The 18,449-nt window shown below is 44.5% G+C and overlaps 1 protein-coding gene across 1 annotated transcript in view; it reads right to left on the reverse strand.

The window, feature by feature from the left end:
* Positions 1-18,022, reverse strand: part of CTSS (cathepsin S) — a 40,912-nt gene extending 22,890 nt beyond the window's left edge. The window contains exon 1 of the mRNA XM_073609643.1: positions 17,866-18,022. The gene's annotated coding sequence lies outside the window, so the exon portion shown is untranslated. The remainder of the gene's footprint in view (positions 1-17,865) is intronic.
* Between the last annotated feature and the right edge of the window lie 427 nt (positions 18,023-18,449).

Below are 18,449 nucleotides of genomic sequence, written 5' to 3' on the forward strand. Positions count from 1 at the left end.
ATGTAAGGACCATTCTTCCCACTGACTTCCAATGTAAGGACCATTCTTCCCACTGACCACCAATGTAAGGATCATTCTTCCCACTGATCACCAATGTAAGGAGCATTCTTCCCACTGACTTACAATGTAAGGAGCATTCTTCCCACTGACCACCAATGTAAGGATCATTCTTCCCACTGACTTCCAATGTAAGGAGCATTCTTCCTACTGACCACCAATGTAAGGATCATTCTTCCCACTGACCACCAATGAAATGGACATTCTTCCCACTGCCCACCAATATAAGGGACATTCTTCCCACTGACCACCAATGTAAGGATCATTCTTCACACTGACCACCAATGAAATGGACATTCTTCCCACTGACCACCAATGCAAGGGGCTTTCATTGATCGGACATCCAATGTAGGAGCACTCTTGTCAATATCCACCAATGTAATGGGGCATTCTTCCCATTGGCCACCAATGTAAGAATCATTCTTCCCACTGACTTCCAATGTAAGGAGTATTCTTCCCACTGACCACCAATGTAAGGACCATTCTTCCCACTGACTTCCAATGTAAGGAGCATTCTTCCCACTGACCACCAATGTAAGGACCATTCTTCCCACTGACTTCCAATGTAAGGAGCATTCTTCCCACTGACCACCAATGTAAGGATCATTCTTCCCACTGACTTCCAATGTAAGGAGCATTCTTCCCACTGACCACCAATGTAAGGATCATTCTTCCCACTGACCACCAATGTAATGGACATTCTTCCCACTGATCATCAATGTAAGGGACATTCTTCCCACTGCCCACCAATATAAGGGACATTCTTCCCACTGACCACCAATGTAAGGAGCATTCTTCCCACTGACCACCAATGAAATGGACATTCTTCCCACTGACCACCAATGTAAGGGGAATTCTTCCCACTGACCACCAATGAAATGGACATTCTTCCCACTGACCACCAATGTAAGGAACATTCTTCCTACTGACTTCCAATGTAGGAAGCATTCTTCCCATTGATCACCGATGTAAGGGACATTCTTCCCACTGATCACCAATGCATACCTCCCAACATTTTGAGATGGGAATGAGCGACACCTACTAGCAAATGTATGTAGGCATAGGGCACGCCCCCTACCACGCCCCCTTAAAGGAGAATTAACCAGGAAAAAAAAAGGTTAATCAAATCCACAAGGACTTTTTTTACCACTACTATTCCTTTAAATTGGCTTTTAAAATGTACAAATGCACCTATTTAGAATTTGGATGAAAGGTTTAGCGCTGGAAAACACTTTTTGAAAGATAAAAAGTGCATTTTAAATACAACTATATAGATCAGACCAAAATGAGGGACAAATGAGGAGGAAAGAGGGACAGAGGGACATTGCTCCAAGTCAGGGACAGTCCCCCAAAATCAGGGACAGTTGGGAGCTATGCTGATGTACGGGACATTCTTCCCACTGATCACCAATTGATTAATTTTAGAAGGGGTTCCCTGAGACCTGAAAGTGTCCACTGGGGTAAAAAAAGATTGAGAAAGGATGCTTTAAAGTAAGTTTCTTTTTCTCCAGCTGATATTATTAAACATTCGGAAACACAGGCTGCCCCCACATTTCCTGAAATGTTTTACCAAAAGCAGAAGTACATCTGCTGTGAAAAAATGTGTAAAAAAAAAAAAAAAAAATCACTGATGTGCTTGAAAAACAAATACTAGATTTATTCAAGTGAACCTAGACCTAAAATCTTCTAAGGGCTCATTCACACAGACATACCTAAAGGTAAATCCATATGGGGGCTGGGTTTGCCCACACGGGTGGCACAGGTGTTCCATGCATCCGAAAACAGACAGTCCCATTCATGTCAATTGGGACGCAGCGGCTGCATGGACACGGCTGCTGCTCCAAATTTAACATTCGTGTGGGTTTGGGTACACGCATGTGTCCCTGAATGCAGATAGTATGCATCCTCAGATAGTGTGCATCCTCATGGAAGTCAAATTGGGAGCCGCTGTGCCCCAATTGACATGAACGGGACTGGCTGCACATGGAACGCCTCCAGTACTGGATTGTTTACTAGGCCCTGAATATCCCAGTCTGACTCTGACAGTATTTTTTTTTATGTTTGCAAGTTTTTAACTAATGTTAGATATCATTTATACTATTTATACCAAATATATATGTGCAATCCAGTGATGTACCTAGGACACTGCTTTTGCGGGGCATTCTAAGTTTTCTAAAGTAACAGTGCAGCAGCAATAGCTTCTGACTTTGAGATTGTCCCTCATTATTGAACATCCATACAAAGCTGTATAGGGCAGTCAGGAAGGACAAGGGGGGAAAGATGAGTCGCTGCTCTAATCATTCATCTGGAAATCGTGAAGGGGGGATTTACTAAGACTGGAGCGTGTAAAATATGGTGCAGCTCTACACAGAAACCAATCAGCTTCCAGGTTTTATTATCAAAGCTCATTTAAACAAGTTGAAATTAGAAGCTGATTGGCTATATATATATATATATATATATATATATATATATATATATATATATATATACAGTACATAGTATTTCATATCTACCCAACTACTGAATTGTAAAGTGGAACTTCACTCTCCCAATCAACGTTGATTATTTTTAATCCTTTTGCTGCTAGTATTAGTAAATAGATAGGATAGTATATTATATTTGATTGTTTTAAACTTTTTTCTACATTTCCTCAGTTACTTCCTGGTTTCTTGCCTAGGCAAATGATGTCATATGTCCCAGGAGCAGTGGCGGCTGTTTTTTTTTTTTTTTCGGGGAGGGGCAAACAACCACCCCCTCCGAGCGGAACACACCCCACGCTGTTTGCACTTACCCCATCGGTGGCGTCGGCGGGTGGCAGGCAGCGTGGTGCAGTGGCTCTGTGTTTTCTCCTCTGTGGCGGCTTCCAGCTCCTCCCCTCCTCTCCTTTTTTTGGGAGGGCGGAAAACAAACACCCCCCCCAGCGGTACCCACCCCCCCGCTGTTTGCACTTACCGCATCGGTGGCGTCGGCGGGTGGCAGGCAGCGTGGTGCAGCGGCTCCGTGTCTTCTCCTCCATGGCGGCTTCCAGCTCCTCCCCTCCTCCTCCTAGGCATCCAATTGGATCGCCTGTCCTTTCAGCCAATTGAGTGACTGGTGTCAAAACTGGTATCCTGATTGGCGGGGAGGAGGATGGGTGGGATCGGAGCGCACTCTCTGCGACCCGAGTCCTCCCTATATTGAAGCCTATTAGAGCCTCTGGCTCTAATGGGTGCTTAAAAAAAACAGCCCCCACATTGGAATCCATACGCCGGTGTCCTGAATGGTGGCCAGACGCATGGATTGGGGGGGGGGGTGTGGCGATGGACTGGTGGGGGGCGGGGCGGCGCCCGTGCGCCCTTAACCACTTCAATACAGGGCACTTTCACCCCCTTCCTGCCCAGGCTAATTTTCAGCTTTCAGCGCTGTAACATTCTGAAATGACAATTGCGCGGTCATACAACACTGTACTCAAATTAAAATCTTATCATTTTTTTCCACACAAATAGAGCTTTCTTTTGGTCGTATTTGATCACCACCATTTTTTACTTTTTGTTATAATAAATATCCCAAATTTATTTTTAAAAAAAAAATGTTTTTTCCTCAGTTTAGGCCAATACGTATTCTTCTACATATTTTTGGTAAAAAAATAAAATCATAATAAGCGTATATTGATTGGTTTGCGCAAAAGTTATAGTGTCTACAAAATATGTTATTGATTTATGGCATTTTTATTATTATTTTTTCTAGTAATAGGGGTGATTTGCGATTTTTATCGTGACTGCGACATTGCGAAGGACAGATCGGACACTTTTGATACTTTTTTGAAACCACTGACATTTATACAGTGATCAGTGCTATAAATAGCCACTGATTACTGTGTAAATGTCACTGGCAGGTAAGGGGTTAACACTAGGGGGCGATCAAGGGGTTAAATGTGTTCCCTGACTGTGTCTTCTAACTGTGGGGAATGGGACTGACTAGAGGAGGAGACCGATCGGTGTTCCTATATACTAGGAACGCATGATCTGTCTCCTCTCCCCTGACAGGACGTGGATCTGTGTGTTCCTGCTCTGTCACGAGCAATCGCGTGTGCCCGGCGGACATCGCGGCCACCGGGCACGTGCATCTGCTTCTTGGAGACGCAGCGGGCACGTGCCCCCTATGCCGGCAGGGAGCCAAGGACGTCACATTATGCCCGCCCGGAGGGACAGAGTGTTCCTGCAGACATCATATGACAATGGCCCGGTATGGAAGTGGTTAATGGATAGGCCGTACCTGCCCAGGAGTCTTATGGAGGGGAGGAGAAGAGGAGGGGTTTTCTCAACTAAGCACACTCTCTCTGACATCATCTCTCACTGCCTGCCCTCTCTCCCCTTATGTAAGAAGCTGCTCTCTGGGGACCCTGATATAAGGGGGGCTCTCTGGGGACTCTGATATAAGGGGGGCTCTCTGGGGACTCTGATATAAGGGGGGCTCTCTGGGGACTCTGATATAAGGGGGGCTCTCTGGGGACTCTGATATAAGGGGGCTCTCTGGGGACTCTGATATAAGGGGGGCTCTCTGGGGACCCTGATATAAGGGGGGCTCTCTGGGGACTCTGATATAAGGGGGGCTCTCTGGGGACTCTGATATAAGGGGGGCTCTCTGGGGACTCTGATATAAGGGGGGCTCTCTGGGGACTCTGATATAAGGGGGCTCTCTGGGGACTCTGATATAAGGGGGGCTCTCTGGGGACTCTGATATAAGGGGGCTCTCTGGGGACTCTGATATAAGGGGGGCTCTCTGGGGACTCTGATATAAGGGGGGCTCTCTGGGGACTCTGATATAAGGGGGGCTCTCTGAGGACTCTGATATAAGGGGGGCTCTCTGGGGACTCTGATATAAGGGGGCTCTCTGGGGACTCTGATATAAGGGGGGCTCTCTGGGGACTCTGATATAAGGGGGCTCTCTGGGGACTCTGATATAAGGGGGGCTCTCTGGGGACCCTAATATAAGGGGGGCTCTCTGGGGACCCTGATATAAGGGGGGCTCTCTGGGGACTCTGATATAAGGGGGCTCTCTGGGGGCTCTGATATAAGGGGGGCTGTCTGGGGACCCTGATATAAGGGGGCTCTCTGGGGACCCTAATATAAGGGGGACTCTTTGGGGACCCTGATGTAAGGGGGAGGCTGTCTGGGGACCTTGATGTAAGTGGGGGTCTCTCTGGGGACTCTGAGGTAAGGAGGGGCTCTCTGGGAACCCTGATATAATGATAATATATGTAATATACAATATATATATATATATACACACACACACACACACACACACACACACACGTATATATTATACACATGTGTATGCCCGCCCAAGCATATGCCTTTCTTTACTTTTCTGCTGTGGGCTCTAGCCCCATATCTTTTGTAGATCTAGCAACGCCCCTGGTTGTCACCATGACAGGAAGTGAAGGAAAATATCCACAACAGGGTCTCATCTAGCAATCAAAACCCAACAGAGGATCTAGGCTTTCCCTGCTTTTTCAAAAGCAAAAAATAATAGAGCTTTAGCTGGGATTTCACTTATTTTCCTCTCTGTTGATCAGTCATTGCATCTCAGAGCTGAAGTTATTTCACAAGAAATTCCGCAACTCAGATAATAAGACAGACATTTCTCAACGTCCTCATAAAATACGCAGGCAGCTAGTGCAACGCAACCCTTAGCTCTGTTGTTTGTCACAGCATAATGATATTGTTGTGAACCCAAACCAAGGGTGTATACTACGTGGTCCTCACTTATTATCATGAATGATGATGCCATCACACAGTAGCCTTTAGTTTTGCCTTATCCTAAAGAGGTACTCATGTCCCGCACCCCAGCTAGTTTTTTCCCCCACTTACCTTCATAGCACATACCCACCCACACAGCAAATACAGTGATGTCCCACTGGCACGGAAGGGGTTAACATGGGGGGGGTCAAGGGGTTAAATGTGTTCCCTGACTGTGTGTTCTAACTGTGGGGGGGGGGACTGACTAGGGGAGGAGACCGATCGGTCTTCCTATATACTAGGAACGCACGATCTGTCTCCTGTCTCACTGTGTCCCACTGTGATCTGCTGTTGCCAGACAGTGAATACTGCATCCCTATCTTGGTCCTGTTCAGCAGGCTGCCACTTCTGTGTGCAGGCTGCTAGATAGGGTTGCCACCTGTCCGAGATTCACCCTGGACAGTCCGGGTTTTGAATCATGTATCCGTGTTTTAGGCAGACTGAAACCTGGACACATTATTCAGACCGGGCTGCGGCTCCCCAAATAATCGAGACATAAATCTCTTGCCATCTAGGAGCTGCGGGCAGCTGTCTGAGGGTAAGGTTCGGTCTCACTGGGGGGGGGGGGCAGGGCGATGATGTCAGCAAGGGAAATTTGACCACACCCACTGTTTGCTGTGGCATGCTGGGTGCACCACATGACTACTCTCCTTGGGGCACCCAAAGGTGTCCAAGGCTGCTAAAGTCTTTGGGTTTGGCTTGAAGAAAAGGTGGCAACCCTACCGTCAGCTCCAGACTTACTCCCTGGCTTGCCCTCAAGGCCACCCCTCTACCTCTCTGTGTGCTGATCCTGCAGCCTCCTGGGATGAAACGTAATAGAAGTATCCCAGGAGGCTGCAGGACCAGGTACATATCATTCTAGCCTAGGCCAGAATGGTGGAGGAGAGAGGTGCTAAAAAAAAAATCTAACATCCACATTTTCAGGACAAGCTTTCGGGATGGTACCCTCTTCTTCAGTCCAAGCAGTACTAATACACAAAGTTTTAGCAGATTGTTAACAAGATAATCTCTGAGGGAAACACACATACATACACAGAAATGGTAATGAACCACTTCAGCCCCGGAAGAATTTACCCCCTTCCTGACCAGAGCACTTTTTGCGATACAGCACTGCGTTGCTTTAACTGACAATTGAGATGCCGCACCCAAACAAAATTGGCGTCCCTTTTTCCCCACAAATAGAGCTTTCTTTCGGTGGTATTTGATCACCTCTGCGGTTTTTATTTTTTGCGCTATAAAAAAAAGTGACAATTTTTTAAAAAAAGCGTTTATTTTTTGCTATAATAAATATCCCCCAAAAATATATAAAAAAACGAATTTCTTTCTTCAGTTAAGGCCGATATGTATTCTTCTACATATTTTTGGTAAAAAAAAATCGCAATACGCTTATATAGATTGGTTTGCGCAAAAGTTATAGCGTCTACAAAATAGGGGATATATTTATGACATTTTTATTATAAATTTTTTTTATTTACTAGTAATGGCAGCGATCTGCGTTTTTTATTGTGACTGCGACATTATGGCGGACACATCGGACACTTTTGACACTATTTTGGGACCGTTGTCATTTATACAGCGATCGGTGCTATAAAAATGCATTGAATACTGTGTAAATGACACTGGCAGGGAAGGGGTTAAACACTAGGGGGCGATCAAGGGGTTAAGTGTGTCCTAGGGGGTGATTCTAACTGTGGGGGGGATGGGCTACCACTGACATGACAGCGATCACTGCTTCCGGTGACAGGGAGCAGTAGATCTCTGTCATGTTGCTAGGCAGAACAGGGAAATGCCTTGTTTACATAGGCATCTCCCCGTTCTGCCGCTCCGTGACACGATCGCGGGGCACCGGCGGGCATCAAGTCCGTGAGACCCGCGGGCACGGTCAGGGAGTACACGCGCGCCCACAATGTCACGTCTTAAAGGGGACGTACAGGTACGCCCATTTGTGCAGCCGTGCCATTGTGCCGACGTATATCGTCGTGCACTGGTCGGCAAGCGGTTAAACTTGGATATTTAGTGAGATAAGGCAGGGGGGGAGGGCTGTGGACTGGGGAGGGGGGAGTCACAGAGGTGAGAGTGGACATTAAACTATTGAATAGATTTTCTAAATCACTATCCAACAGTTTTATGGCCACTCTCACCTCTGTGACTCTGCCCCTCCCTCCCCAGTCCATAGCCCCCTCCCTGCCTTATCTCACTAACGCCTGGTACACTGCCAGGGTGCTATGCAGAATAACAATGAGCAGGTGCTGAAAAAGAGACAGAAGAAGAAAAATGTGCAGGTGCTAAGGAAAAGACCCGGCATAGTTGCCAATACTTTACATGGCAGGGCTCATTTGCGCAAAAATGCGTTCACGCACACCTGGTGCCATGACTGGCGCCAAACGCCCTATATAAGGTAGGTGGGTGCTTCAGCTACCAGTACTCCTTGCTCCTGTGTATTCTGTTACCAACCCAGCTTACCTAGGGTTGCCACCTGTCCAGGATCACCCGGACAGTTCGGGTTTGGAATCATGTGTCCGGGTTTCAGACAGCCTGAAACCCGGACACATTATTTAGACTGGACTATGGTCTCCCAGCACGGTTGCTGGCTGCAGTTGTCTAAGCTGAGAGTGTCTGTTACACTCTCTTTCACACTGCCCAAAGCCAGCACTAACAATCCCCCCCCCTCCAACACACACACAGACAGGAGAGGAGAGATGGCTCGATCTGCACCTCTTCCCCCCCACCCCCACCCCTCTGTGTCTGCCCACACTCCAATCCCCAGTGCTGTGCCTCAGAAAAGGAAAGTTGGGGCCGGAAATTTGAAGTCCAGCAGCCTCAGAAACATCTGGATGAGAGGTGCTGACTGCCAAGGGGTGAGTGAGCTCACCATCCATCCCTGTCTGTGACTGAAGTCACTCCCCGTTCTCTCTCCTGCCTCTGAGTACACTAAGGTAATTCAGGGTTCTCAGACCACCCCTTACATCAGAGTTCCCCTTTACACCAGAGGCCGCAGTGATCCCCCTTACATCAGAGTCTTCTTCATACATCAGAGTTCTCAGTGTCCCCCCTTAAATCAGGGTTCCCAGAGCATCCATTATATTAGAGTCCCCAGAGTTCTCCCTTACATCAGAGTCTGCAGAGTCCCCCCTTACAGTGAAAGGGAACTCTGTGGACTCTGATGTAAAGGGGGACTCTTGTTATTAACTTCATATGATTAGAAATGTTATTTAATAGCAAAATATATGTATAGTTTATACTTTAAACAAAAATTGCTGTGCGCCGCTAAAGTGTTCGGGTTTGACTTGAAGAAAAGGTGGCAACCCAAGGCTTACCTCTAGACTTCTCTGCTGCCTGATCCCTGGTTTTGACCACGGTTTAATCCAAGGACTCTGCTTCTCTTGCTCTACCATGCATGACCCTGCTGCCAACTCCCTGGCTTGCCATTCTGTATACGACTTTGGCTCCCATCCTGACTATGCCTCTTCAGTTCGGACCTGCCAGACTGTTCCTGCTTCTTCCTTGGGTGCCACCTTGCCCGTGGTCGCTGCCTTGGTTCCGTCACACACCTGGGGGCTACGGAGGTCCTACCATCTGTCCTGACAGACCAGCTGACAGCTATCCCGTTCCACTGTGATGCAAGCAGCTTCCAGCAGATCTACCTAAACGGAACCCATGCGTCTTTGAGCCTAATACAAACAAACATACAGAGCAATAGTACTTAAACTTGGATATTTAAGCCCTGTAGTGCCAAGCACCCTTGACTCAACGTCCGCCGGTCTCCCGGCGATCGTGTCATGGAGCCTCAGAACGGGGAAGTGCCTGTAAACATGGCTTGTGTCATGACAGAGATCACCGCTCCTTGTCATCGGGAGCGGTGATCGCCGTCATGTGACTTGAAGCCCCCCCCACAGTGAGAATCCATTCACACCTGAGCGTTTTGTAGCTTGAAGCCTGAAGCTACAAAACGCTTGAGGGGGAAAAAATACATTATTCTCTATGGAGATCTTTCACATCTCCACTCCAAGTCTCCTGAAGCCCTATGCCTGAAGCTCAAAGAAGTTCTGGACCCTTTTTTGTCGCTCGAATCGGGCATATTTGGGCGTTTTTGGAGCAGGAAGCAGATGACAAAATCTAAAAACATAGCAACAAATGATGAAACAGATGCTCATTTTTCCTATTGGCTAATAAAAAAAATGCCAAAGCTCAAAAATGCCAGAAAACGCTGCATGGAAAAGCGCAAATATGCCCGACAAAACGAGCGACAAAACGCAGGAAAAAAACGCTCAAAAACGCTACTCTCAGGTGTGAATGGGGCCTTAGAATCACTCCCTAGGACACACTTAACCCCCTCATCGCCCCCTAGTGGATAACCTCTTCACTGCCAGTGTCATTTACACAGTAATCAGTGCATTTTTATAGCACTGATCGCTGTATAAATGACAATGGTCCCAAAATAGTGTCAAAAGTGTCCGATGTGTCCGCCATAATGTCGCAGTCACGATAAAAATCGCAGATCGCTGCCATTACTAGTTCATTATTAAAATTAAAAATGCCATAAAACTATCCCCTATTTTGTAGACGCTATAACTTTTGCGCAAACCAATCAATATACGCTTATTGCGATTTTTTTTTGCCAAAAATATAGAAGAATACATATCGGCCTAAACTGAGGAAAAAAAAATGTTTTTTTATATATTTTTTGGGGATATTTATTATAGCAAAAAGTAAAAAATAATGCCTTTTTTTTCAAAATTGTTGCCCTTTTTTTGTTTATAGAGCAAAAAATAAAAACTGCAGAGGTGATCAAATACCACCAACAGAAATCTCTATTTGTGGGAAAAAAAGGACGTCAATTTTGTTTGGGTGCAACGTCGCACGACCGCGCAATTGTCAGTTAAAGCGACGCAGTGCCGAATTGCAATAAGTGCTCTGGTCAGGAAGGGGGTAAAATCTTCCGGGGCTGAAGCGGTTAAAGTATGTACAGACTCTGCATAGGCTAGAGTTATAAACAGATGAGCGCGAGACATTGCCACTGGTGCCCTATCAATATATTTGGAGTCCCACGTCAGGTTGATCCATAATTTCTAGGTCTATTTACTAGAAGTTTGTCATTCAGCATATATTATCCTTATTACTCTACCTTTGAAAGATTATATATTTTACTTTCCGACAGTATGTCAATAAATATGACAATGTTGCAACCTTTGGACTTCCCTTTTATATATTTTTTTATCACTGTACAGGATGTTCATTTGAAGGAAATTACAGCTGGGATCCTTTAAGGCGTTACCCATTGTTTAAAGTTGCTGCAATTTTCAGCACATTTGGAAATGGTATTCAGAAACCTTTCATAGTTGGGGTTTTTCAACACCAAAATACCAAAATGCTAGCATGTGACATGATACCTGTACAAGCTTATGAGTGAAAGCTGAACTCTGGGCAGATGAAAGAAAACCACAATTCACGCCGGAGTGTATTAACCGCTTGAAGACCAAGCCTTTTTCTGACATTTGTTGCTTACAACCCCCCAAACATTACATTTTTTTTTTTTTTAGCAGAGACCCTAGAGAATAAAATGGCGATCATTGCAATACTTTATGCCACACTGTATTTGCGCAGCGGTCTTGCAAACGCAATTTTTAAAAAAAATATAATAATATAATAATGAATTAAAAGATTAAACAAAACAGTAAAGTTAGCCCAATTTTTTTGTATAATGTGAAAGACGATGTTACTCCAAGTAAATAGATACCTAACATGTCATTCTTTAAAGTTGCGCACACTCGTGGAATGGCGACAAACTACGGTCCTTCAAAATCTCCATAGGCAACGCTTTCAATTTTTTTACCTGTTTAGAGTTACAGAGAAGGTCTAGCACTAGACTTATTGCTCTCGCTCTAATGATCGCGGTGATACCTCACATGTGTGGTTTGAACACTGTTTACATTTGCGGGTGCGACTTACATATGCGTTCGCTTCTGCGCACGAGCACGGAGGGATGGGGCACTTTCAATTTTCTTTTCCTATTTATTTAACTTTTTTATTTTTATTTTTACACTGTCCCTTTAATTTTTTTTTTTGGATCACTTTTATTGCTGTCACAAGGGATGTAAACATCCCTTGTAACAGTAATAGGCATGTCACAGGTACTCATAATGGAGGGATCTGGGGTCTATAAGACCCCAAATCCCCTCCTCTTCATTTAAAAGCATTCAAAGACGGCAAGATCTACATTTTTGAATACTTTCACATTTTTAAAACTGGCACTTTTAAGACTCCAGTAAACCGGAAATGACGTTGTGACGTTGCTTCCGGTTACCACAGTAAACTGGTCGCTCGCGTCTCCCGGTGTGACGGGAAAGCCGTGACGGAGCGGTGGAAGGCATCACCCCAGTACAACCACTTGAAGCAGAATGATGTAAAGGTACATGATTTTGCGGCAAGTGGTTAATGAAATATAATTCAGAGAAGCCTACCCGGCCCCCACCTAACAACTGTACACTTATTTCCTCCATCAGCTCATCCCCCACAGCTATAACCTTTGGTATCACTTGACCCTCCCTCTTAGATTGTAAGCTCTAACGAGTAGGGCGCTCTGATTTCTCCTATATTAAACTGTATCGTAATTGTACTGTCTGCCCTTATGTTGGCGCTATATAAATCCTGTATAATAATAATGATTAATTGTTTTATTAAATGTGTAGTTTCTAAAATTTGTCTTGATATCCCCCTCTTATAATCTCTTGCAAAACGGACAGACTGGGGGGAGGGAAGAAGACAGCAGAATTGAGACCCAATTTAGATTTTGCTGCATGTTCAAGTGCATACAAGAAACATGCTAACTGGAAGAGAAAGCAGAGAGATCACCTAATCAGTCCACTGCTGCTCCTTCATTTTCCATTCACAAATTAGGTGCGGGGAAGTGACTTAGCTGTATTGCTTAAGTGCAGCAGAAAAAAGTCGGGTCACCACCCTGGTTGTGTCAGCAGGAATGTGTTCATTTCAAGACTGGATGGGCAAAACTGCAAATCCTTTGACAAATAAACCAGCTCCCATTTGTGGGGATGATCAGGGATTGCAAACATGCTATAGGAGTGGTTGGAAATCAGGGGCAATTATTTGGACATGGTCAGGCTCAGAGTTTTCAAACATGCTACAGGAGTGGTTGAAGAGCAGGGACACGTTTTAGGAGATGGTCTGAGTTAGCAAACATGCTACAGCAGTGATTGGAAACTAGGGGCATATTTTTGGAGATGGACAGATATCGCAAACATTCAACAGGAGTGGTTGGAGACCAGGGGCATATTTTTTGGACATGATCAGAGATTGCAAACATGCTACAGGAGTGTTTGGAGATTAGGAATATGTTTTTGGAGATGGTCAAAGTTTCCAAACATGCTTCAGGAGTGGTTGGAGACCAGGGACACATTTTTGGAGATGGTCAGAGATTGCAAACATGCTACAGGAGTGGTTGAATACCGGGGACATGTTTTTGGAGATAGTCAGAGTTAGCAAACATGCTACAGCAGTGATTGGAAACTAGGGGCATATTTTTGGAGATGGACAGATATTGCAAACATTCAACAGGAGTGGTTGGAGACTAGGGGCATATTTTTTGGACATGATCAGAGGTTGCAAACATGCTACAGGAGTGTTTGGATTATGGATATGTTTTTGGAGATGGTCAAAGTTTCCAAACATGCTTCAGGAGTGGTTGGAGACCAGGAACACATTTTTGGAGATGCTCAGAGATTGCAAACATGCTACAGGAATGGTTGGAAATCAGGAACAAGTTTTTGGAGATGGTCAGAGTTTGTAAACATGCTACAAGCGTGGTTGGAGACCAGGGACACAGTTTTGGGGATGGTCAGAGATTGCAAACATGCTACAGGAGTGGTTAAAGACTGGGGACATGTTATAGATTGGAGACAATTTACGTAATACATGAGACTGAGAGAGATCACGGCGATTACAAGTCAACATTTCCACATTTGTGCCTCCTACAGCCCTCTTAAAATGTCATTGTGTGACATTTGACAGAAAGATCTATTATAAGATATTAGAGGGTGAAAAAAAAAACATGAAAAGAGAAAAGCGATAGACAAAAGAGAAACAGATCAGCAATAGTGTGAAAGAAAAAATAACCATTAACGACTAGAATAAAAATGTTTTCTTTTACTGGCCTGAGTATGCACCAATACAAACTACTGTCTGTAGGGCCCTGAGGACTGCACAGTAATTTCCAAGAGACCACCTGAAGCTCCCAGGTTGCACGTTGGGGATCAGAAAACTAGCTATGAAGTGGTAAAGACCAAGCAATACATTACTTTCTTTAGTTTCGACTTTGCCATAAAAGAGAATTAAACCATTATCAGCTGGGCAAAGCAGAAAGTTCAAAACGCTGTACGAGGAAACTGGCACCAAATATGTAATAAGCATCATTGACAGGGCTGATTAGTTTGCTGTCCCTGTGTGGGATAATAAAGTGTATGTGTATACAGAAGTTTTTGTTTTTTTTTTGTTTTGAGAGTATAGAATGGTGGAATGGTTATAAGCCCCATCAGGTTTTTTGTTGTCTGTGTCCTGTTGTGACTCCTGCCTGTCAGTTGAAAGCATTTGGGGCAGCTGCGCTGACACCTGATTGCTCACACACACCCCTGGTACCAGCACCCCCCAGGCTCGAGCCCGTGCTCCTCTTGCCCATCTGCGGGCCCGGAGACTGACATGGCGGGTGTCGGGGGCGGGGGGGGGGTCAATGGGCGGACACACATCCGTTCTCTTCCCCTTTTTGTTGAGACCCTCTGATGTCACTTTCGGGTCAGGCTCTCGGTGCCCCTGGTTCGCATAGCCGGGAAGGAAATTTTGCAATGCGATCTGCTTTGCAAAACATTCAGTGGAGCCCAGAGGAGACATGCAGGGTCTTTTAGACCCTGCATGTCTCATTAAAGAGAGCCTGTCACTTAAAAAACATCATGTGATGAAAAACAAAGCTAAGTAATTAAAAATGTATTTACTTTTTTTTTGCAAAAAAATGAAGTTACACCCAAGCACATAACCCCCCCCCCCCCAAAAAAAAAAAAAGATTTGGGGCCTCCTCCTCCACAAATACGCACATACGAACATAAACACGTGCGTCGGGGGTGCCTAAGCATGAAAACGTCTATTGCGATACATGTTACATATCACCGCGCACGCCGGAGTGAGAGCAATAATTCTAGCACCAGACCTCCTCCGTAACACTAAACTGATATCTATAGGGGGCTTTTGAAGCCTATAGAAAATGTATGGTACTGAAGTTTGTTACCATTTCACGGGCGCACACAAATTTAAGACTTGACATGTTTGGTTTCTATTTACTCAGCGCAACCTCGTCTTTTATATTCTACAAAAAAATGTGGGTAATTTATTGAGTTTATTTGCCCTAATATTCACTTTAGTGTGTTTTTTAATAAAATTTTGTGTTTCCTAGACCTTTGCGGTAATATCGTGTGACATAAAAAATTGGAACAACCGCTATTTTATTCTCTAGGGAGTCTGCTTTCAGCGAATATATAATGTTTGGGAATTCTACATCATCTTCGGGGCTAAAATTATTTTTTAAACGTGTGTGCAAAAAATTCAAAAAGTGCCCTTGCAGCAAAAAGTTTAAAAAAAAGGAGAATTAATAAAAAAAAAAAAAAAATTAAAATGAACAAAAAACTTAAAGTGGTTGTATACCTTACCTTAGAACTAAGCTCCCACAGACCCGCTCGGTCACCGCTGAGGGAGCTGACATGTTCCCTCATCGTTTCTTCTGGGTTCGCGGCTGTGAGTGGCCAGAACTGCAATGACTCAATGACGCATGCGTGTGGGAGCCCTCCGTTCCGGCAAGTTTCGGTACCTTCGCCGCACGATACAGCAGACCGTTACTGCGCATGCACCGCTGACGTCATCAGCTGTATGCAAGGTGAATATCTCCTAAACTGTACAGGTTTAGGAGATATTCATTTTACCTACAGGTAAGCCTTATTATAGGCTTACCTGTAGGTAAAAATGACCAAGCGGACAATATTTATTTATTTATTTCAGGTACTTATATAGCGCCGTCAATTTACGCAGCACTTTACATATACATTGTACATTCACATCAGTCCCTACCCTCAAGGAGCTTACAATCTAAGGTCCTTAACTCACATTCATACATACTAGGGGCAATTTAGACAGGATCCAATTAACCTACCAGCATGTCTTTGGAGTGTGGGAGGAAGCCGGAGTACCCGGAGGAAGCCCACACAGGCACAGGGAGAACATGCAAACTCCAGGCAGGTAGTGTCGTGGTTGGGATTTGAACCAGCGACCCTTCTTACTGCTAGGTGAAAGTGCTATCCACTATACCACTGTGCCGCCACAACCGCTTTAAAAAGCTTGAAGTGAAAGTTCACTGTGCTTACCTTGGTGGATGATTAGCTTTCACTGCCCATGTTGCCAGTGCAGGGGGCTGGGGATCTGAAAGCCACCGTCTTCTTCCGGGACAGATCAGAGACATTTTAAAGGCTGGCACATGAATGCTTTGACCAATCAGAATCACTCTGATCCGTCCTGGCGTCTCTAGAAAGAAGGGGAAGACCCCTGTATTTATTTTTTGTAAAAAGGTGAACTTACACTTCAGGTTAACCGGTTGCCAACCAGCCGCCGTCATTATACTGCGGCAGGTCGGCACGATCCCGCGAGCCATCGTAGCTGTACGTCGGCTCGCGGGATCGGGATAGCAAGCGCGCGCACGCGCCTGCTGCACAGCGGGGGTGCTGATGCTCGTGACCGATAGTCATGATGACCGCCAGCCACGAATGATCACGGGTACGAGAGGCAGAACAGGAACGTGTGTGAGTGTAAACACACAAATCCCCGTTCTGTGAGGAGAGACAGATCGTGAGTTCATAATAGCTAGGAACCATGATCTGTCATTTCCTCTAGGTCAGTCCCCTCCTCCTACAGTTAGAAACACACACAGGAAACACAGTTAACCCCTTGATCACCCCCTAGTGTTAACCCCTTCCCTGTCAGTGACATTTTTACAGTAATCAGTGCATTTTTATAGCACTGATCGCTGTATAAATGACAATAGTCCCAAAAATGTGTCAAAAGTGTCCGATGTGTCCGTCATAATGTCACAGTCCCAATAAAATTGCAGATCACCACCATTACTAGTAAAAAAAAAAATAATAATAAACATGCTATAAATCTATTCCCTATTTTGTAGACGCTATAACTTTTGCGCAAACCAATCAATATACGCTTATTGTGATTTTTTTTTTTACCAAAAATATGTAGAAGAATACATATCGACCTAAGCTGAGAAAAAATTAGCTTTTTAAAAAAAAAAAAATGGAGATATTTATTATAGCAAAAAGTACAAAATATTGTGTTTTTTTTTTTTTCAAAATTGTCGCTCTTTTTTTGTTTATAGCGCAAAAAATAAAAACCGCAGAGGCGATCAAATACCACCAAAAGAAAGCTCTATTTGTGGGAAAAAAAGGACCTCAATTTTGTTCGGGTGCAACGTCGCACGACCGCGCAATTGTCAGTTAAAGCGACGCAGTGCCGAATCGCAAAAAAATGGCCCGATCATTCAGCAGCCAAATCTTCCGGGGCTGAAGTGGTTAAAGTGTGTATTAAAAAAATCTTTTTTTTCTTAGAAAAAAATGTGTTTTTTCGAAACCTTCAGTAGGTTTTACAATATGGTCAATTCGATGATTGTTTTCGCCCAAGGAAAATCGAAGGGGAAGGTTGGATAATCATTTTTCTTGAACAAACATAATTCTAACTGCGAATGTTGTTTTCAATTTTCGGAAAAATCCTGCTTATTGTAATGCACATTTCTTTGTGAAAAAGGTGAACGTGCACTTTAACTGGAAACCTCTAAAAAGGTGGAGCTAGGGAGTTTTCCCAGAAACAGTCATATCGACTCAAATGAGAAAAAAAAAAACTATTACAACATCTGTTGCGATTCACTCTTTTTCACAAGACAAATAAAAAAAAGATCTAATTGTTGACTTACCTCGGTGGGGAGTGTCGTGTCAAGGTACGGAGGGCTTTTGTCTGCTTACGATCTGTAGCTTGGGGTGGAAAGACTGAGAAACGAGAGAGACAGGACTGCGACTTCTTATATGTCTTTTACTGGAGAAACAGGAAGACGGGACAGTTTATTTTCACTTTCGTCACGTCATGTGTTTTTTCTCCAATCAATGACTGCAGAGTTATTTCCCTTTTCTGGTTTTCTAGCACATCAGCCCGTCAGCTTTTCTCCTATACCGAGCATTTCTATTTCCACATCAAAGGACACCTCATAACAACTTGTAGCAAAGGAACTAGAAACTATTGAGACCAGGCTTATTCACATGCCTGTACAGTGTGCAAGAGACGGTTGCTTTAGAATATTGTGTCCGGTTCTGGAGACCTCACTTTTTAAGGCTCCGTTCACAATCTAGGCGTTGCTATTTTACAGGTGTTTTTAGGGCGTCTTTTCAGGCGTTTGAAGTTTTTGCAGCGTTTTTGTACAGGCGTTTTACTGCTTTCATTGGTCATATATAACCAAGTGTAGCGCTAAAAAATGAGAAAGAAAATATTGCTATACCACATATA

Source organism: Aquarana catesbeiana, linkage group LG13 (assembly GCF_042186555.1).
Source record: "Aquarana catesbeiana isolate 2022-GZ linkage group LG13, ASM4218655v1, whole genome shotgun sequence".
Taxonomy (NCBI): domain Eukaryota; kingdom Metazoa; phylum Chordata; class Amphibia; order Anura; family Ranidae; genus Aquarana; species Aquarana catesbeiana.